At 35.0% G+C, this 14,363-nt stretch overlaps 1 protein-coding gene across 7 annotated transcripts in view; it reads right to left on the bottom strand.

Moving 5' to 3' along the window:
* The window catches only part of LOC132697904 (FH1/FH2 domain-containing protein 3), a 120,950-nt gene that overhangs the window by 52,420 nt on the left and 54,167 nt on the right, over positions 1-14,363 (bottom strand). Inside the window, exon 1 of one of the 7 annotated variants that reach the window (XM_060663649.1) lies at positions 2,601-2,779. The exons of the other annotated variants lie outside the window; for them this stretch is intronic. The gene's annotated coding sequence lies outside the window, so the exon portion shown is untranslated. Of the gene's footprint in view, positions 1-2,600; positions 2,780-14,363 lie in introns of those variants that run through there. 7 annotated transcript variants of the gene reach the window in all.

Below are 14,363 nucleotides of genomic sequence, written 5' to 3' on the forward strand. Positions count from 1 at the left end.
AATTTGCTTTGCTTGCTGCCATATAATCAGCGCTGATATATTTAGTTGATAAGTTGATATAAGAGTTGAAAATAACGAGCTATAAATATCGGACCCACACCACACCATATATTATTTGATTGGTACCCCTGGATTTTAATTTCGTGTATTTGTTATTTAATTTAATTTTGTGTATGAATTAATTTTGTTATTTCTTTTATTATTTTCCATCCTTCTTTGACATTATATTCTTTCAAAACTGAATGGATTGAACCCCGAGAAATACCTATCTCTTCATATATTCTAGTAATAGAGAAAACTGCCTTATTTTCTTCATTTAAAACATTATGATTCCGGCATACCTTTTTAGTATTTAATACGTCACCATTTTCTGCAAATGTCTTTGGCAGCCTATTATAATATTCATATATTAAATTTTTAAATGTTTGCAGACTGAATCAGGAAGGTTATTGTCACTGCCCATAAATCCTGTATTACGAGGGCAGCGCCAAAATTTCCCGGCCTGAATATGAAAGAAACAAAGTAGAGTAACAATTTGTTATCATTTTTGAATATAATCCCCCCTAACTTCAATATACAACTTAACAACTCAATCCCTTTAAAAAAATATTCTTTTGGTTTGTCTGCAAATTGAGTTGAAACAGCCTCTTTTAACTCAACTTCGTCGTTAAACCGCCGTCTACATAAGTCCTTTTTCAAATATCCAAATAATAGTCTTTGGGGGCCATATCTGGACTATAGGGAGGACGATCTATCTATTGAAACCCACACTCTAAAGTGACAGCTTGTGCAACACCAGCAGTATGGACAGATGCATTAACGTGCAAAAGACGCACGCCTCTGGTTAGTTTTCCTCGACGTTTTACACGTATGCAATCTCGCAATTTATGTAATAATCTTGCTTAATATTTACCATTGACAGTGGTATTAGTGTCTTCAAAATCTATTAAAAGAATTCATTCACAATCCCAAAAGATCGTGGCCATCACCTTTTTTGTTGACTGACACTGAGGTGCTTCACCCTTACGACGCCACTCCATCGATTCTTTTTTCGATAGAGTCTCCCGTCACAATAGTTTCTATCACAGACTTGGGTTCCGACCCACAGAGTTCCAAAAAAGACCGCTCACACTAGACACGGCGTTGTTTTTGAAATGCCGAAAGGTTTTTAGGAACCCATATTGGACTAACTTTCTGCATACCTAAATGATCACGCAGGATTCGACGAACACTTGTATCAGAAAGCTTAGTATTTTCTGAAAGTTCCTTGACCTTTAAACGTCGATCACTCAATACCGCCGCTTCCACAATCGCTACAATATCTTCCGTGATGACCTCCACTGGTCGATCAGTTCTTGAATCATCTTCATTCCTGCTCCATCACTACAGAACTTTGGCCCTACACACCATCCAGCCTTTCTTTAATAATTTTAGGTGGTAACCCTTCTTTTGTCAAAAACTTTATGACTGCTCTATACTCAGTTTGCGTTATTTGCGACATTTTTTGGGACACGTCTTATTTAAAATACTGTCAATAAAAAACTATTTGACGCAAAACTTCAATTTTTTTTTCGCAGCCTACTAAGATATGTATTTAACAGAAGACAAAGTTTTATCGTGATACTGGAGCTGCATCTATGTCAGGCCGGGAAATTTTGGCGCTAACCTGGTAAATTCGGGATAAACCATTTTAACAATAATGACTTGGACAATAATTCAAACATCAACGTTGTTAACTAATGTACAACATAAACATATTTTTATTTGTCAGTCAGGGCACTCTTTGAAATTTATAAAAATTTCCTATTTTTGCCGATTTGTCAAAAACGAGTGGTCTAAAATATAAAATGTGCAATCGGAATAAGCTATTCTATTAAACACATATATAATATACAGGGTGCTCAATTCAAAAAATGTAGGCTTATATTTCAGAAAATTGATAGTGTTTTGTTTTATACGTCACTTGGAAAAAACTTGGCTGCTAACCCCACATTGTCTTTGTTTGTTTACCTTGATATCTCTAAAAACAAAAAAGTTACAACCAATTAAAACGTCATCGAGATAAATTGCACGCACGGTACACTAACTTCGTCTTCTGAAGCTTGGTTAGGCATTTAAAAAAAAAACACCCCGTAAATTTTTGAAGCACTTCCATATAAAGAACAACAAAGAAAAAGGCAAGGCTGAAAAAAGAAATTCATACAAAAATAGACAAGACAATCTCATTTAGATGGAACACAAGAAAACTTGTTTGCTTGGAGTCGGTGGAAAATGATTCGGATTGTCGAACATCTCGACAAAATTCTAAAATAAGGTGAATTTCTATAGTCTCTGCCCTCTAAAGGGACCCAAAATAACTTTTAAAGCCCTTCATATGCATGCTTAGTTTCTCATATATTTCTGCCACAAGAAAAAAAAACAATGGAATAGAAAATGAAAATTATGGACAACGGATAGATGGAATAAAGGCGCTTGAAAATACACGCAAAAACTGACAGTCGTAAGCGCGAATTTACAGTAACAACGATTTAGGTCTTAGATTGCAACTTTGAGGAGAATCATATCGACAAACACGGACGAACATTCGTCCCGATCCTTACCAAGTTTCCAGCGAACCGGCACACAATAAAAAAAACCTCAAAAAATCGATACCCTGCGTCACTAGCACCACAACAAACATGCGTTTCACTCTACCGCGAAGTAAAAACGATGGTTCATTCCTTTTAGCATCGTATCATATCGACCGAAGATCGTTCAGGCAGTCGACTAGAGAATCGCGAGTCCGCGAACAGAACCAGTCACTGACTAGGAAGTGAATGAATGGGTACATCGATGCCGCAGGTACCAATAGTACCGATAGCCGTCACATTCATTCTCCGATCTGGGGATTGTTGGAGTCGCGCAATATGGCGCGGTTTACATGTATGATTGCGATGCGTTTTTTTTTAGAAAATTCAAACTTCCGGCACGAATTTTTACTTTCTAAGCTAAATAATTGTATTTACTAAGAACCCAAGAGAAAAAAATCGACGCGGCAATATCGAAAATTTTATTCAAAGTTATTAGTCTATTTTACTTTATCTATTATCATATATAGTCTGACAATTTTCTTACAACTTTATCAGCATCAAATTCAATTTGAATCTTGGAAATTGAAACTAACCAAAACTGTTGCGATCGCAGTTTTAAAAACAGAATTTGTTCTCATAAGTAACCAACGTTCGTTTTGTTAACACACTAGTAACACACGTATTTTAGGGATTATGGGTTTTGGTAATAATATAATTTTTTTGATTCTATAGGTGGTATGGTTAAACATGCACTGATACGGGGAAATAAGTAAGAATTATATCATATCATTTTCTAACAAATATTCCTGGATTTCAGTGTTTGTACTCGATGAGGCTGGTGTTTTGCGTAGTAGACGGCAATTTTCAAAAAGTTTGGTACTTGCGTCCTCATGATAATCCAAGCTAGAATCCCAGATATTCTTTGCAGGCAACAGCGAGCAGTCTTGGTACAAATCCGTCTTCTCATCCAGCGTGTATTATGGTGATGCGTTTTCCTTTATTTGAAGGTGCTTTCGTCTGTCACTTGGATCCTTTGGATACAGTTTCGTGTGTATAGAACCATGTTTTCTCAATTTCTTGAATCTTGAATCTTTGTGGTTACATTACTACTTGCCCTTTGTCTATTTTGCGGTTACAAACAACTGAGGGTGGCACTGCTTATATTTATCTTGGTTTCAATTTTCAATTTAATCGCGGTAGGAACAACTTGGCTCTGATAAAGACAATATATTTTTCTTCTTATTTATATTTACTTCTTATTTTACGTTTATTCTTTTTCTTTAATTCTGCAGTATTAATAATATCGACGATATTGGCGTTGTTAGAAGTAAACAAGTTTATTTTAATATAAAGCTTCTTGTTACTTTCGAAAAATCGATGAAATCGAATATTTCGAAAGCATACGCGCTTGGCAACGAGGGAATCAGCGTCGAGCGTTTTAATTTTTCGTGTACCAAAACATCACAAGACCCAGTGCTTTAAATTTTTATTATTGACAATTTTTGAAAATGTACAGGGTGTACCCGGTATTAAAATAAAATTTGAAAATCGGGTTCCTCTTTTAAGGAATATGTAGCATAACTACAAGACTGTGGTTCAGATGCTAATTTCTTTTACACCAGAATATAGCTCGTGTAGGCGGCTAAAATTTTTGTATTTAAGGTTATCACATTTTGTACAGGTTATTCGGAATATTTTCTACTACGTTCAAAAACGTCAAGGAAGTAAAAGTCCTTACGCAAATCTAAACAGTAGAAATTGAGCGCAATCAAATGTCACCAAATATATTTTTTAAAATTTTGAAAAATCTTCCTTGATTATTTTGACTTCCACAAAAAAATGATTTTCTCAAAAACTATTCCACCGATTGGCAAAATTTAACATTTTCATTGTGGTACATTTTACATTTCTCAAAAAACGTGGAAATGCTTTAACCTTTACCTTAGAACAAATCATTAGACAAACTAAAAAGGTCAAGCAAAACGACCGGTAGGAATGAATATACATATATTTTTATATTTGTCACGTCGATCAAGGTGGAATTATACTCAATGCAGATGGACAAAATGACAAAAACACTGACTAGACCTTAACGTTACTGTAGCAGGTGTTGCAAAAAATTGATTATTTGCCTTCTTAGAAGCTCCGTTTTCAACTAATTCCCATATAGTCAATAATTGAAAACTTACATATGTAATTAATTTTGCTGTAAGTTAATAAGCTAAAAAGAAATTAGTAAAATCATTGAGAAATATGTTAAATAATAAGCAACAATCAACAAATTAATTGGTTCAAAACGCACCGTGAAAAGCAAAAAAGGGATTTTTTAAGTCGTTCAAAAGAGGCCATTGATGTAAAAAATTGCTTAAAAAAATTTCAAGACGAGCAAATTTTTTCTATTTACAAATTTTCAAAATTAAATTCATAAATATTAATTACAAATAAATAATAAATTAATATGACATTAAATTACACGAACAAATATTTTTCCACTCACAAACGCCAGAATGGTCTTTAGAAACTTGTTTACGTATTTAATTTTGGCTGCTGAGGTTTGCCGCCTGATCGGCTGTCGATGTCTCCGATCGAAACTACCGTTTTATATTATGCACTGCGTTAAGTGAAGCACTAACTTTTTCGTAAAACAGTCTTAATTCGCGCCGATAAAAGGAGATGCACGTTGTTTCTCATCATGATGAGGTAACCGCCAATTTTGCATTTTAAAATTAAAAAATAATAAATTAAGTCGTCCCCTGTTAATTGTACGCCACACTACTCGCATTATGTTATAACTTTGTACGTTAAGGGCCTAAAATTACTGTACGTTACACAAAAAAATATATGTTGCGCCCGAATTACGATAATGTTTATGCATGCTTTCATATTAACGATAATATTATGAACATGCTCAAAACATTTTTTTTAAATCAACAAATTAAATTTCTTTAGAAATGATTCGAGTTTGTAAGAATAATTTTTATTTATATATATTTTATTAATGTTCCCAAAATACACAGGTAAAATAGATAGGTGATATCGCCTTCAAGAGTGGCAGAGAGGTAGAAAAATTTAAACTATTGAAACTGGGCGTCATCGAATATCGCGAAACGTTTTTTAAAAATTTTCGAATTTTTTTTTGGGTTATTCTGTCTCCCAGAAAAAAAAATGTTTTCGAAAACTGTTCCCGATCAGTAAAATTCTTGAGATATCTTGAGATTTGCAAACGAACACACTATATTGACGTCGGGGCTGACAGTTTTGGGACACCCTGTATCAACCAAATTATAATGTTTTAAATCTTCGGGAGAATAAAGGAAACTTTTGTATGAAACTTGTTTTCGCATCTCGTATGGGTTTCCAGATCGTATATTGGTATTTGAAAAAATATCTTTGTAAATCGCCACCACCATACAAATTTTTATATCTATAAAAGTTTGCCGTTCTATGAAGTTTGGCGAGTGAGATACAATGTATATAGGGTGTATGCACAATAAGACTGTTTTGTTCGGGTAGCGAAAGCAATCTTTCTTGACTATTCAACGACATAAAAGCATCCATATAGCTGCATTCAATTTTTCCATATAATTATCAATTTGTCTAAAGCAGTGTTCACTCAAAGGTAAATTAATATAAGAACATTTTGAAGAAAACGAGTTAAAAAATTAAAATCTTCAAATAATCAATTTTAAAATAATTCTAATTATAAAAATTTGAACATTTACCGAAAGAGTACTGTAAAAAATGTAAAAAATGGGAGTCCAGTATAATAAAAAATATAATTTCTAGGTAATTTTATTTCCTTTCATTGAGCATAGTTTGCAAAAACCCAACCGTATTCAAGATAATTGCCAAATATCAGTTTTATTTTTATTTGAACGTTATATATGTCATGTCATGCAGCAATGATCTAAAATTAAATTACTCAGTCAAATCAGGAATTACAACTAAGAGTGTACCTACTTACATAAAAATATGTTTTCAGAGAAAAAACTAACAAGGATGCATTTTTATTAACAAAATAATCATTTTTTGTGACGGTGCTTTTTTTTAGGGATTTGTTTTTCTTGTTAGCAGTAAAGATTCACTTTATAATGGTGAAATTTTTGCTAATGGTATGCATATTATATATTAAACATAATAATTTATGATCATAAAATATAAAATTATTTAAATATACAAATAATATAAAAATATGTAGGTTATTTCACTAGCAATGGAGGATATATGTTAGCTGATGATACTACGACATTAAGGTTTAGAAATGCAGATTAATTTTTTATAGAATATATGCTGCTAGGTACAACCTGCTAAGTGGTAGATAATCAATCTAGTATACATGAAAAATATACTATTCCGTCGATCTCTACATCTGCCAATAAAAGCAAAAGCAATGTTTAAAAATCGTGTGTCATATTAAAGTAAATTGTATTTTGTTAAGTGACTTATATAATTAATAGCAGTTTTTCCACAATTGTTGGCAAAATTGACTAAAATTCAACTAAAAAAACTGAGCAAAGTGGCCTTTTCGCAAACAAGCAGCTGAGAATATTGGCTTCTTTAAGTCGTTGAATTTTATGATTGTGGAAAAAAATCATTTCTTGAATTAAAAATAGCATTTAATTTTTAATTTTTATTAGCAACAACTTTTTCCGAAATTACCTATTTATTATTATTAAAAATATTAATATATTAAATGTAGTGGGCTGTTTTATCAAAATTTTATGGATATTAAACATGTCAAGTAAAAATGCCTTAATAGAAATCATTTGCTGGCATTCATTCCGCAGTATCTCCAGTTGTTGTGTGTGTTGGATAATGAAACACCATGCAAATTTTTGTATAGTAAAACTCACTTATTGAGGGAACTCATGGAGGCTTCCAAATTTTTGGCATTAAATTTACACGACTTATTCAAATGAAATGCTATCAAAATTTTTTCCAAAAACTCGCCCCAAATTTTAGTAGTACGATTAATGTAGTTTTGATAAGTTCTTTGTGGATTTTGCAGTTCCTCTGGGTTTTGTTTTAAATCGTTTTGTATGGTAGCCATAACATTATACCACCAAGGCTCTATGGACTACCTAAGATACACAAAGTAGATGTCCCGTTAAGACCAATAGTTAGCGCACCCGGATCACCAACGTATTACTTGGCTAAACACTTGGCATCGCTGCTCCAACCACACGTAGGACACGTCACCAGTTACATCAAGGACTCCACCGACTTCGTGCGCAAGATTCAAGATATCAATATTGAACAAAACGACATCCTTGTGAGCTTCGACGTCATCTCACTGTTTACCAAAGTACCTCTGAAGAGTTGCTTGGACCTGGTGAACAGGATATTTCCTGTCGATATTTGCAAACTTTTTGAAGTCTGTCTGACCGGTAGCTATTTCGTGTGGAAGGGAAACTTCTACGAACAGGTGGACGGAGTGGCAATGGGAAGTCCATTAAGCCCGGTTATAGCTAACTTATTTATGGAACACTTTGAGGAAAAAGCAATCGAGACCTCAGAGTACAAGCCAGCAACGTGGTTCCGGTACGTGGATGACACCTTCGTGATTTGGAAACATGGTATGGACAAGCTCAACAACTTTCTGCAGCATCTCAACAGTCAGCATCCCAGCATCCAGTTTACTATGGAGACTGAAAATGACCAACAACTTGCATTCTTGGACGTACTAGTGAGGAAGCGAGGTAACAAGCTGGGCCACACAGTTTACAGAAAACCAACCCAAACGGACAGATACCTGCATGCTCTATCCAACCATCACCCAAGTCAAAAGTATGGGGTTATCAGAACCCTGACAGAACGAGCCCGCTACAGCAAGAGGGAGATCGAGAGATCAATGAACTCAAGATCATCAAGATCACGGGATATCGAACAACGACCCTCCACCTCTCACGCATATCTGCCGTATATTCCGAGTGTCACCGACAGGATTGGCAGAGTATTGAAAAGACACGACATCAAAACAATTTTTAAGCCTACAAAGAAAATCCAGCAGACCATCAGGTCAGCGAAGAACAAGAGGGGCTCACTTTCAGCTGCGGGAGTCTACCGCATTCCGTGTTCATGTGGAAAGGTCTACATCGGAACTACCAAGAGATCAATGGGAACGAGACTTAAGGAGCATAAAGCAAGCTGCAGGCTAGGACAGACAGAGAAGTCTGCAGTAGCTGAACACGCACTGGGCAGCGGGGAACACACGATACACTTTGAGAGCTGTAAGTTACTAGCATCGGTCAACGGCTATCACAACAGACTAGTCAGGGAAGCCATTGAGATACAAAAACACCCACACAATTTCAACAGAAAGGAGGAGACCCTTAGACTCAACCAAATCTGGAACCCGATCCTTAGGAACGCCCGAGCAGTACCGATCGATATCCCGAGACCAACCGAAGCGGAACAAGCCCCGCCCACCACCAATCGGCATAAATACAACCTGCGCAGGAGAAATCATCAGTCTACGTCCAACATCGGAGATGGAAGGACCTCTGAAGAAGCTCGCCACTCGTGCTAGCGAAACGTTAGGAAGTAATTCCAACCGACGACGGCCTTTAAACCCGAATCAAGATAATAGCTCATCAACGGGCCGGGAAAGCCTTAACCAATTTATTGGTTTATGTGTTTTTATATCATACCATGTGCATGTTTGCGGCAAATATACTGAACACCTGACAATATTATGAATATTGAATAATACATTTATATCTCTTTACACACTTTCCATCTCTCAAAGATAATCTTTTGAAATTTGGCAATTTTTTAACACAAACAGCTACAAAAACAATCATAAAAAATGTTACCTGGGATCAGTTAATCGAGTCACATACATATGAGGAAAATTACCGAACAACTTATTATCGTTAGTATAAACCGCGTAAAAATTTCAAGCGTATTGCGCAATGCCATAATTATAAGCGACGTGCGTTTTGCATAACGCGGCGAATTAAATATATCAAAGTACAGGTTGGCCCAATTGCATGGCATTTAACTGTAAAAAGCGATCTTCTGGAACAAGGAGAGAACGAGACCAGTGTACGACGAGAGGGGAAAAAAGGGCGGAGAATATTAATCGGTCGGTACAATATTTTTGTCAGTTTTTGTTCACTGACAATTTTACAATTCAATGAGACCTCTGACCATAGATCGCAAGTCTTCATGTAGGATTTATGTTTGCGTATTTTCAAGGAAAATCGCACCAGTTTCAATTTTATGTGCGCTTATGCAGGCAGAACTAGTTCAAAGGTTCGTGTAAACATTGATATAGCTAGTTACATGGCATTGGAGTCCCACACTCGGGGGATTGAATCTTCGAAGTGAAGAATATGTGGAGAAAATACTCGTTCTAAGAGATTCAGCTTGAAGTTGAGAAAAAATCAAATATCGAAAAACGAGAAAAAGGGGTAAACAGACATACTAATAATAATAAAACTGCGGTAACTCCAATATTGTTTCAGACATATGCGATATTAATGCGGATACGCTTAGCTTGCTTAGAGTACGACCAAAAATATAGTGCATATATTGCTCTGACGTTTTAAGTATTTTACAGTACCTTAACCGCAGATCTTTTTGGTAAAACCCATGCCAACAGATATTTGTTCTGCATTAAGTACATCTGAGATGGACCGTAACGAATATTTGTAGACTACAAATTTTTATTTGAAACGTATATGAACCGTTTTAAATTTGATGAAGCATTGATGCTGCTGAGTATTAATTTTTTCCTTCTTAAGAGTTTAATACATATTCGTGTATATTACAGAGCTTTTTGAATGTGATCCTTCCAGTAAGTACGTATTTATGTACCTGATTTTCGAGCTTTGACCCTGCGTGGCTGTTTTCACTGGATAATTCAAAGAGTAAGGGCAAGTACCTGTACTCTATTTATCTTACCGGAAAGTTTGAAAATAATCTTTTTGTCTTGTGTGCCTGTCGATTAACAACATTCTTCTTCTTGTATTTTTTATCTCCTACACACTTCTTCGATGTGTAAAAAACAAGCGGACCCCCTATTTACCACTTGATCATAAAAATGTAATCTATATATATTTGTTATTAGTACTTATGATGGAAAATTGATCCCCACAAACGATTTTCTAAAATCTTGATTTTAAAAACATTTTTTTTTATAAGGAAAATGTTTAATGCATTAAAAATCAACCGTAAGAGATAAATTTATGAAACTTTCAGCATCCCTTGATGTAACATATTTAATTTTGTTTATTAGATTCTTTTTTTTTTCTTGTTCTTAGGGTAATTTATTTTACATTAAATTCTGCGTTTTATTAGGCCTATTGTTTGCGTTACCATCGAATATTTTGTAGAGTAATAATTTCTATAGTTGGCGAAGCAATAAATTTATTATTATTATTATTATTATTTATCGCTCTAAATAATTTAAATAATAAAATTACAGGAAATTTATGACAAGGGAAATTAAGAGAGGGAATTTTCATTAACGTCGCCAGTATAAGCAGTTTACCGTTTGCGACTTGCCAAACACCAAATTTAAAGGCTTGCTTCATTGCAATGTGCCGCCAAATGACAGGCTCGCGTCACAACAAAGGTACGCCGATGCTTTGACGCTCCATTGTTTTCGCCATGGACGATCGTCATCGTCGTCGTTGTGATCATAGGAACAGCCGGCATTTCGGCAATTGATAATTTTGATACGGCACAAATAAGTAGTGTTTTTAGTGTATGTTTGGTCAGATGAATAAAGGAACCTTTGCGTTTCTAATAAGGCAGAAAATTTTCGAAAAGTTTTATATTAAGTAATCACCATAGTTTGTTTACAATTGATTTTTTTTTCAACCGCACAACAAAGGTTTGACGTTGAGAACTCGAAACAGGAACTAATTCAAGGACCACACACCTAATCAGAAAAAAGAAATACTATGCGACACCTCGACTAAATCTGACATTTCCGATTCTAACTCGTTGATTTTTTTGCATTTTGGTGGTCACAAAAATCACGCAAAATAATGATTTTCGTTTTTTTGCATGATGGGGTTCGCCGCGTGATCGACTATCGGTGTCGCCGATCGCAAATGGGTAACCATTCCCCGCAAATTATGCTTTATTTTTTAATGGGAAGCAAAATATCGACCTTCTCGTATTAACATATTATAGATTGCTTATGTGGTGAGACATTGCCATTTTTAATAAGAAAAAAAATGGAATAGAAAACCAAATTTGTAAATTTTCGCGAAACAAATAATTATTTGGGTACGATAAATCAGTTATCCGTGATCGTTAGCCCCGACCACGACCAATCTTCACGAAAAGAATTATTTTTACGGTCGCACGGTCGCATTCGGTATAAATCACGTTTTTTTTTTTTTTTTTCGTAAGAAATTAAATTGTCCGCACGGTGGCACTAAAAACGGAAATTTAACCAATTTAATTAAATAATTTAAATTAAAGTTGTTATTTCCTGCTAATCAACCAACACAAGTAATGAAATCTACAATAAATTATAATATTGAGGTCATAGACTATAGAATATAGGCATACTCTATCGCTTCGAGAATTAATTAATATTACTCAACAAGCAAGGATCACGAAAAGGCCTGTAATAATTATATAAAAAAAAACAGTCAAAATTGATGAAGACGGTTGTTAATAGAAAAAACGACGTTAGTAAAAAAAGCAGTGACATTCTCATGGAGTACGTGTTTTAAATGCACACATTTCAGCACTAGAAGATTGTGAAAGTGGTGTCGCATGTTTTCCAAAACGTCCAATAAATAGATTAGTGTAAGTTTTATATTATTACGCCGAAAAAGTTGCCGTTACTTTATTTATAAAACGTTTGGAGTAGTAAATGAGGGGTCCAATTGACGTGATCTTACTCGCATCTTATAAAGATTCCAAAATCACCTTAGATTTTGTTTGCAAAGTTTGTTGCGAGCATTTTTTAGTATACTTGTCGCATGTAAATCCGATTCTATTAATGCGGGCGCCCAAGCGTTCCTTTTCACTTTTTATTTCGAGGTGTTATTTTATAGGCATGCAACCTATTGACATAAATGTGATCGGTAAAAGCATAAAGTATGACCTCAGCGAATTAATGACGTCGGGCAGTGAAGGAGGCGCCTAATTCGTCGGCGGCGTCGCATTTCGAGCTCGAATGCGCGGAAACCGGCCGGACACCAGTGGCGTATCAATATTCCGACCATATTTGACACGATAAGTTACCAACTTTTATAACAAGTAGCATAGCATAGTAGTGGACAAAAGTGGAACCTAGAGTGGAATAGACGTTAATTTACTAATAACAAAGTAAAGTTTCAGCAGCGGAAAAAATATTATAATTAAATAAATATAAATAAAATAAAAAAAGAGAAAAACGGTGTGACAGAATCCAATTTTGTTTATTTTATAAGTGTCCCATCGACGATTGTTATTCAAACTTGAAAACGTCGCAACGTAAACTGCTAGAGTGGATAGCGGCGTTTTTAAGCCACCGGTCGTTCAGAGTTCGAATTGGTAACGCTTTTCACTGCCACAAAATGTGCCTAGTGGTGTTCCCCAGTGATCGGTGCTGGGACCAATGCTATTCTTAGTGTATACCGTGGATTTGTTCTCCGGCATTAATTCTCGTGTGAGCGCTTATGCTGAAGACACTAAATTGTTAAAAAATCCCTCAATACATGGGAACGTATTGCAGAGAGACTTGAATACTATTTCCAAGTGGTGTTCAACTTGGCCATTGCCAATGGAATGAAAACTTTGTGTCAAGTGTGGATTCTCAGATGGACCTACATGTGCGTGGTGGTGGTTTTGTTAAAAAAGACTTTTAAAAATCCTAGTCCTAGCATCGCTTGCAGATTTTTTACCACTTACATTCGCCCTATCCTGGAATTTGCTTCCCCAGTCTGGAACCCGTGGCTATTGCGCGGCTGTGATGTTCTGGAAAGAGTGCAACGAGCCGCTACGCGCTGGCCACTTCCACTGAGACATACACCTTACGATGACCGTCTCAAAATCTCATCTCATTCAAATGTATAGGCTTGCGCATGACCAAATTCCATCTGACGTGCCCTTTGTGCTCTTAAGCAATGATGAACGCCTACGTCCATCATCCATTTAAAATAAGAAAGGAACAGCTCAAGACTTCACATCTCCTGCATTTTATAAATAACAGGACTTTCAATTATTGCAACAGTTTACCCATTCTCATGCTACTAACTACCAATGTGCAAAATAGGTTCTCCCCTGCATTTTATTTTTTGTAATAATAATAATAATAATAATAAGATAGTAAGGGAGGGTGCTTAATCTTTTTATTATTTTTTGTGGCTTTTAACCAACAAGTCGATTTATTTATGACTAACTTTAACTAAATTTACCCAAATTTTGGCAAAGCTTCTGGCCGTCATGCACCACTCTCCCCTATTTATAATGTTATGTATGATAATTATAATTATTTATTAAAAAAAGTATTAAAAAAAAAACGTTACTGATAATTAACTATTATTCTATCGATTAAAAAAATTGTTATTGATATTTATAAGATTTTCGAAAGCTCTGGCTCTAGACTAAATCCATAGAATTATCCAAAAAATAACGCTTTCAATAAATTAATTATGATCAGATTATTTAACAGTGATAATTTTTTCTTTAACTGAAAGATATTTTTCTTTCTTGTCAAGTTAGAGCGAATGTCTGATTTTGATTGAAACTTATTTCAAAGTCTCTTAAGTTGTATTATAATCAAATTATTCTTGTTTGTTAGACAAAAATTCGATCTTCCCAAGTTAGGATATAAGAGAT

This window comes from Cylas formicarius, unplaced genomic scaffold (assembly GCF_029955315.1).
Source record: "Cylas formicarius isolate icCylForm1 unplaced genomic scaffold, icCylForm1.1 PGA_scaffold_2__14_contigs__length_35257938, whole genome shotgun sequence".
NCBI lineage: Eukaryota > Metazoa > Arthropoda > Insecta > Coleoptera > Brentidae > Cylas > Cylas formicarius.